Raw genomic sequence first — 7,685 nt, forward strand, 5'->3', positions numbered from 1 at the left:
CATTTTTTAAATTATGAGCATATGATTTTTTGACAGGCTGTTTCCTTGCCCTATAAATTTTTTCCCATCAAACCTACTTTTTTCATACTCTGTGCGTATTTTTTGTGAAGTTATACACATTGAAGACCCTAAAAATCCCATTCCATCATTCAGCTTCCCTCTACCAACTTCTATCTGGTATTGAATCAGTTTCAGAAACACAGACAGATCCAAGGAAATGTCTCTTTATAATGTTCTTAGGATTGCTTAAACCCATAAATGTGCCATGAATCAAAATATTAATAATTTGAAAGCTTTCATGCTGTTAGTCCCCGATGAAATTCTCAGCATTAATTGGGCAGCGCCTCTGATTTCTGCAGCATTGCAACAGGTTCTAAGGTGCATTGTGGCTGGGTATTCCCTCCCATGTTGTTTCCTCTGGGATGCTCTTCATTATCTCAGTGCCCATGAAGATGGAAAACTGTAAGCTAACATTTAAGATGTTTCTTCTGGGAGGAAAGTGAGCAGGAACAAGTTATATTGCCACTGCTGTGGCAAATTTTGGTGAACTTTTGTGGTCATTATATCAATTTTTTCTTTAGATTCAAATTGTATTGTCCTCTGCATTTCCTTAATCAGGAATGTGAAGCCTTTATAAAACTCTAAAAGTATTCTGTTTTGATATGTCTTTTTGTTTCTATTCATTTTCAGTTATATGATTGATTTACTTATGCCAAGATTCTGTCACTGTCAGTTATTTAATGAGTGTTTTTTCAGGGTCTGTTTTAAGATCATTATTTGATAGCTGTAGCATGAAGCAGAGGCTGATGATACCTATAATTACAGGGGTATTCCTGTAAAAATAACAATTATTGGGTGATAATTTCAAAAGGAATGAGAAGTGACAAAATTGATTTAAAATATTGTTCTACTTATAAATAAATGCTTGATCTAAAAAAAAGTATCCATAAAGTTTGACACCTGACTCCAGATTCTATGTAATCATTATTAGAAATTCCTTCTCTCATTATTTCAGGATTAATAGTTCTTTATAATTCATTTACAATTTCAAATTGATCTGGTGCCATAAAGCATACAGACTACTTTAAAGATTTCCAAATCCCCTAACTTACCCCACAACAGCATGTATTTTTAGTTAAGATATGTCCTGTTACTAAATATCTCCCAATACTTTAGTAAAACATACTATATTTAGGAGAAATGTTGAAAATGTACATGAAGCTCCTTTCTGATATAGAAACCATTTCCAGAGTATTTATACTGGTTTGATGTTTACATTGCTCTAACTCAGTGCCTCAGATACCTCTATGACCAAATTTGCCTCCAACCACATAGCTCATTTCCTATAATGTTATATCATAGGAAACCCTCACAGAGACAGTAACACAGCTAAAGGTCTTCTGATATTATCAGCAAGGGATGCAAGGACTTTATTGGAATCTGGAGAGTTTAACCACCTTCTCTTGGTCTCCTCACTTACTTCTTATAAAGTTGGCATTACCTGAGACTCTTAGCTGTGATTAGGTACAAGGTTACCTTTCAGGGTAGCAAAAGAAAGATCCTTTGAAAAATTTATCAAAAATAATCCAGAGAACATAATGTTTGTCTTGGTCTGATGATGATAAGAAATCAAGGATTGGCAGAGAAAATGCTTAATGTCAAGAGTTGAGCTTGTGGGTCTCTCCGTAAGAGTTTTAAAACTCTTGCGAGTTACCACTTTCCCAATTTACTATTATTTTCGTATTATCAGCTAATGCCCTGCAAAATATTCAAAACCAGCCATTTCTAAAGTAAACATTTTATCTGTTATTTTTAACCAGATAGGTGTCTTTGTCATCCTTCTACCATAAATTGTTCTTTGCCAACCTGCACAGGTAGATGAACCAGGCAAGAATTTTAATCAGCCCTTTCTTGTCCCCTTTGTAAGAAAGAGACACTTGACCATAGAGAAAGACATGACTACATTAAAAATAATTTAATAGCCACAATATGATGTTCTTTAAGCTGTAAATTGAGTACACTGGGAATCAACAAATTTGATGAAGCCTGTCTATCTGTTCACCAGTGGAGTGTGTGCAGCAGTTAGAAAGAGAAGCAGTACTGTATAACCTTGTGTTCATGAAACAGGTTGTTCATTATTCTGCATCTCTCTTCATTTAAAAAAGGGCGCATAATTCTTTCCTTATTGAATATTACACCAAGCATTTGAGGGAAAAATCCTCATTTGTAAAGGATTTTGGATTTATAATCTAAAACTCAATTATAAAGAAATAATATTCCAAGTTTCTGGTTTCCTAAGATACATAACAACTGTTTATAAAGAATATCTGAGAGCTGGTATTTTCCAAAGTGATAGAAGAGTTGTTTTTTCCTCTCTACTAACAAGCTTTAAGATATTAAAAGAAGTCTAGTGTATTTGAATATTTTAGAGAAAGCTTTATCATTTTTTAAGATGCCAAGATGCTATGTTTGCAAAAGTTGTCTAAGAATTCACCATAAGCTATATTTTCTTCTGGATCTTTAACCAAGGTGATGTCAGCTTATTTCTGGGGAAAGTGCTGAGCTCTTATACATGAAAATGGATATAGGCTATTATTTGGGATGAGTGTCGTTTCAATGCTTTATAAATCCATGAAGCTGCTTGTCTCATAAAGTAGAACTGATACAAATTTTGGTTGGATATATAGAGAATTTTATAAATTTGTTGCCTTAGAATTTATGGGTGGAGACCCAACTACAATGACATTGTCATGCAAGAACTATAAAGATAATTAGAGTTAAAAGTTGTTTAAATTGTGCCCTTGAATACAGCAGAACCTGGAGAAGGTCATACTTCAAAGGTCGATTCTGAGAAGGTTGATTGTGAGTCCGAATAAAGAAAGACCTAGTAACACATAGTTTTTTGGAACCAGATCCATAGCAAATATGTGTCCATTTTTTTCTACCAAGTAGAGGTTTATGCCCTTAGAACTAAACTAGTAAAAATATCTGAACAAAAAATATTTCGTTATTGGCATAAAAATGTGAGACACTTAGAGATATTTTGTTTATTGCATATAAATCTAATTTTTCTATAAATTAGATTTATGATATTTTCATAAAGCACTTGATTAGTTTTTCAAGGAGTACCATCACAAAGACGTTTTCCTGCAGAGTTCTTTGTATCAACAGTCCATGGTTGAGATGTTTTCTCATTTCCTATATAGAGAGAATATCACTAACACAAAAGCAAAAGCATTAGTGCCAGAATAGTGGAACTATTTTGTCATCTTTTCAGAAAAAATAATATACAAATAAATCATCTTTTCACAGAGTGGGTTTCCTGGTTCTTTTCCAGCAGGCTGTGAAAGTAATGGCTAACATCCCTCCGCTGACTTTGTCTACAAAGATTATTAGCAAATTCTGTAGGAGCAAGCATGTCTGACCTTAACTTAATGGATCCCTTATTTAATCAGTGGCTTCTGTCTTTATGTCTGTTGGCATATTAAAATAGTTTCTGTTCCTAGAAAAGTAATAACATATGCTTATCTTTATTCTTTGTCCAGGTGATTTTGTTTTCAAATGCTCTTTGCGAAAACACCTAGTGTTGTAGAAAGGAAAGTGGCCAGAAAGAACAACTTGGGAACCATGAGTAGGTCATTAAATAGTTTAGTGATTTATCCTCATATAGGACTTATAAACCCTGTATGTGTTTATATGTGCCTCACAGAGTTCATGTCAGGTTCAAACGAGATATGTATAAGAAAGTGGTTTGTAAATTATGTTCCATTTCATAAATAGACACTATTCACAAACTAAAATCTAATAAAAAACCACAGTTATAATTTAAACTGCTTGATGTGAAAAGAGGTATCATAGCAAGGAAAACACATTAATTTTCATACAGTAGAAGTATTAAAAACTAAAAATGGGCAGGCAACTTGAAGTCATTGTATTTGATTGAAAATGTTTAATACATCTCATTACTGACAAAATACATATGTCATCTTGTATTTATTTCAAGGAAACCAGTGAATTCTAGGTAGTATATTACAGCTTGGTCAAAATCTTCCATGTACAAACAGGGCTTCTGTGTTCATAGCCTTGTAAGAGATACTAATTGTATCTGAAATTATTTTTTAAAAAATAAATTATCCTGCTTTAGTGTGTTAAAAGTAGATGTTGTTCTAATATAACACTGAAGTGTTTCATTGTATCCCAACAGTTTACCTTCAAATAATATTATCCTTATTTTTAGGCTAAGCACGTTTGATTATTTTGTCTGTCTCCTACACAGATCTGTTTTGTCTAGTGCTATGAATGTAACTTAAAACTATAAACATGGAGTTTTTATTCTCTATGCCCCTTAATAGACTGTGGTTCCTGATGCACACTGTTAGGTCATTATTTTGTTGTACCAAAGTTCTAGTGGCTTCAGAAATCATAGCCTCCAATGATTTTTGTGTTGTCTGGGTTTGAATATTATGGTTGAGAATTGTATTCAGTGATTGTTTCTGCACACTTTTCAAATAAAAAAATGCATTTTTGTCAATTATTTTCTGTACGTAAAGCAACTTTATTTCTGTGCTGAAGTTGAGTGTATGGTGAGTGGGAAACATTAAACCAATGTTTTATTTTTCTTCAATTCTTCAGACACCTCTGACTATATTATCTGTCCCTCCTCACTAGAATATATTCCCATGAAGGTAAAGACTTTTTCTTTCTTCCCTGCCTCTCCCTGTCTACCCCACCCCCAAACTGCCCACTACTGTAGCCCTGGCATCTAGAACAGTGCCTGGAACTTGTATCACGTTAAAAATCGATTCCATTCAGAACTAGGAAATAAGTGATTTGGACTTAGCAAAGCGATTTTTACTTATCTCTTCAAATTTTTCATTAATTATTTAAAGACTGGGCTTTGCAAGTGAATTTTTAAAATAATTTTGAAGGAAACAGTTATTAAACTTAGCAGTTAACATGTTGAAGTGTTCCCTAGTACATAAACACTTCCACATAATATAACCTATTTCTTCTCCATAAGAAAATGCTGAGCGGGTGGTGGTATCTACCTTAGTGGCACACTGGTGAAACATGGCTTTCAAGGCCAACTCCAGACCACAACTGTACAGCTTCCTTTACAATGTTCATTTGCAAAGGCTGACTTGTTCCCAGAGTAGATCTCCCTCCATATGTCACTTATATCGGCTTTGCCAAGATAATGATGAGTTCTTAATTTAAAGATAAACAGTTCTCCCACTGCAGGCAAATAAATCCTTGGCACTATTCTCTCAACTTTATTCCCCAGTAGCAATAATGCTGTTTCTCACGGACAGAATATTTTGCCCACTGGGTTCATCTTAAATAATTCAGGATAAGTAACTGGGAACTCATTTTTCTTAATGGTTTTATAGAATTTTTAAAAAGTCATAGCATGCCCCATATTAAGGAAAGATTAAAAAAATAGAGCTGCTGGACATTCACTGTAATGATAGAATTTCTGTTTTTAAAGCCATATATAAGGTGTATTATTCACAGTTCTCTATGCCAAGGAGAATTTCATTTCTAATATGGATTGCTACTTGTGGGGAAAGAATAGCCATAATAGTGTGAGCATGGCTGTTCTCTTAGAAACTCATTTAGGTGACTTGCATTACAGCTTAGGAAGCCTATACACTAAGATTTAACTAAAACTATATTATAGGTACTCAGTGTTTTGTGATGGTAATCTGACTTTTGCAATTATCATAGTTTTGGACTATTTCTCTGAGAAAGACAAAAGACTGTCCATTACCAAAAGGATAAAAATTAAAACCAGCAAGATTACAAGAGAGAACTTCATCTGTTCGATTGATGCCCCCGAGAAAGTTACATCATGAGCTCGTTCACTCTCATGAGAAAGTGAATCAGAAGGGGTGATTTGGAGCTGTGCTGTTTAGAAAGTTGAATTATGAGTACTCCCACTCTGAGCGACCTTGGGCCCTTTCTCCTCCCCTTACTTCCAGCGGTATTTCCCTAGCCAAGAGGGGAGATCAAAGCAAGACCACTTAACTGAACCATCTTGGCGCAGTTTTTCTTTCAATGCATTTTGCAAAGAACATGGGCTTTCTCAGTATATTGGGGAAACTAGACCCAGGAGGGGATTGAGATACAGATTCCAAAACCTTGTTCGCTAATCACTGCTCAGCATTCAAAGAACTGGAAGGATAACTTACTAATCAAATAAAAGGAATGATTTACACAAAGGAAATATGACAAAATATATTGCATAGGTAAGGATTTACATGATATTGAGTCTTACTCTCCTATTTAAATTGCAAATCTATAGTTAACATCTGTTAAATTATCACCCAATTTAAAATTGCAACCACACTGTCATCCCTAAAACTCCCTATTCGTAGGCTCAGCTTTATTTTTCTTCAATTCTTCAGACACCTCTGACTATATTATCTGTCCCTCCTCACTAGAATATATTCCCATGAAGGTAAAGACTTTTTTTTCTTTCCTCCCTGCCTCTCCCTGTCTACCCCACCCCCAAACTGCCCACTACTGTAGCCCCTGGCATCTAGAACAGTGCCTGGCAAATAGGATGTGATCAATAAATATTCGTTGAAAGAAAAATGAGTGAATCCTGCCAGAGAACCTGATTGGGTGGATTGTAGAATAACAGTGCTTATGTCTTTTACTACTTTATTGAAACAAATATTATATACAATACATAGCACATATTTAAACTGTATAATGTAATGACTGTTGCCATGGAATGTTCCCATGAAAGCATCACCATTTGGAAGACACTGAACATTGCTATGGCCTCCAATGTTTCCCTGTGCCCTTTTGTAGTCTCTTCCTCCTTCTACTCCTGTCCCCGGGACCTTTGAAAAATGTGGGAGTTGCAAGCACAGACCATTCCCTAACCAGGAAGACAAAAATTGGCATATAACTTCTGATTCCCCCAAAACTTAACTACTAATAGTCTGCTGTTGACCAGAAGCCTCACTGATAACACAAACATTCGATTATCACATATTTGGTATATGTATTATATACTGTATTCTTACAATAAAGTAAGCTAGAGAAAAGAAAATGTTATTAAGACAATCCTAAGGAAGAGAAGATACACTTACTATTCATTACGTGAAAGAAAATCATCATAAGGGTCTTCACCTTTGTCTTCACACTGAATAGACTGAGGAAGAGGAGGAAGAGGAGGGTTGGTCTTGTTGTCTCAGGGGTGGCGGAGGCAGAAGAACATTTGCATATAAGTGGACCCTTGCAGTTGAATGCCGTGTTGTTCAAGGTCAACTCTACTAATTTGCTCTCTGTCATTATGATATTGTATAGCATATCTTCTTTTTCTCTCCAGTTTCTTTCACTTAACGTAAGGATTTGAGATTTATCTACTGTATATATTTGTTTGTGATTTGGTCCTTGTATATTGTTGAGTTATATTCTAATATATAATTGTACCACATTTTGTTTATCTATTTATCTGTTAATGGACATTTGTTTTTAGTTTGAGGCTCTCACAAATAAAGTGCTACAAAAATTCACATACAATTCTTTCCATGGAAAGAAACTTTTGTTTCCCTTGGGCAAAATAATGAGGAATTGAGTCACTAGCTCAAATGGCAAGTTCATATTTAAATTTTTAAGAAACAGCCTGTTTTCCAAGTGGTTGTACTATTTTTGCATTTCCACTTGTACTA

This window comes from Colobus angolensis, unplaced genomic scaffold, assembly GCF_000951035.1.
Source record: "Colobus angolensis palliatus isolate OR3802 unplaced genomic scaffold, Cang.pa_1.0 Scaffold108, whole genome shotgun sequence".
Classification (NCBI taxonomy): domain Eukaryota; kingdom Metazoa; phylum Chordata; class Mammalia; order Primates; family Cercopithecidae; genus Colobus; species Colobus angolensis.